At 28.9% G+C, this 993-nt stretch overlaps 1 non-coding gene across 1 annotated transcript; it reads right to left on the reverse strand.

Annotated features, from left to right (window-relative positions):
- Positions 1 to 239: 239 nt before the first annotated feature.
- LOC132650169 (U6 spliceosomal RNA) lies at positions 240 to 346 on the reverse strand. The gene has a single exon (XR_009588562.1). It is a non-coding gene; the product is annotated as a U6 spliceosomal RNA (small nuclear RNA).
- Between the last annotated feature and the right edge of the window lie 647 nt (positions 347 to 993).

Consider the following 993-nt stretch of genomic DNA (forward strand, 5'->3'; position numbering starts at 1 on the left):
GTTGAGTAGTATTCCATTGTGCAAATGTTCCACAGTTTCTTTATCCTTTTTTCACTTGAGGAACATCAAGGTTGTTTCCAGATTCTGGCTATTATGAATAAAGCTGCTATGAACATAGTTGAGTAGATGTTTTTACAGTTGAACATCTTTAGTATTTATGCCCAGGAGTTACTGGTATAGCTGGATATTGAGGTAAAGCATTTCTCATTTTTCTGAGAAAGCACCAAATTGAGATATATATATTTATTTGTCGCTTCATGAATTTGCATGTCATCCTTGTATAGGGGTCATGCTAATCTTCTCTGTATCATTCAAATTTTAGGGTATGTGCTGCTGAAGTAAGCAGTCAAAAGCTTATTAATCCAATTAATACTTTATCTAATATAGACATATAACAACAAACTAATTTAACAATCAGGAACACATTCCATGTAAGGTTTCACTAACTGCTTTATTTTTCTTGCTTTTTTTATTCACAATTATTTATTGAGGTTTATTAAACCCATGTGGTATTTATCATTTTTCCATAAAAATTAAAATATTATGTTAAATGTGTAAATTAAATTTACTTTTTGCAATTAAACAATTTTTTTACTGAAATTTTCCATCAGTTAAGAAATACATTTAGAAATACCTTTTTTAAAAAAAAAAATGAACCTTAGTATTAATGGCTCAAATGTGATTACTTCAACCAAAAATTGTTTCCATTCTCATTACTGATCAAACAATATACAAATGTCATCACAATAGTCATTTTCTTCCTTGTATGCCATTGTAATAAATGGAAAAGCCCACTTTTCATTAGTTTGCTTAAATGGGGTAATATTTAAAATTATAATGAGGGTTTGTATATATTAATGGTAAGAAGTACTTTGACTCACTCCCTACACTGATTTAGAATGTCAACAAAGACAACTTTAATTCTGTCATTGTCTAGAAATCACAACAAAACTGACCCAAATTGTTTGCTCATTATTAGTTTTCTTAGTGTGT

This window comes from Meriones unguiculatus, chromosome X (genome assembly GCF_030254825.1).
Source record: "Meriones unguiculatus strain TT.TT164.6M chromosome X, Bangor_MerUng_6.1, whole genome shotgun sequence".
In the NCBI taxonomy this organism is placed as follows: domain Eukaryota; kingdom Metazoa; phylum Chordata; class Mammalia; order Rodentia; family Muridae; genus Meriones; species Meriones unguiculatus.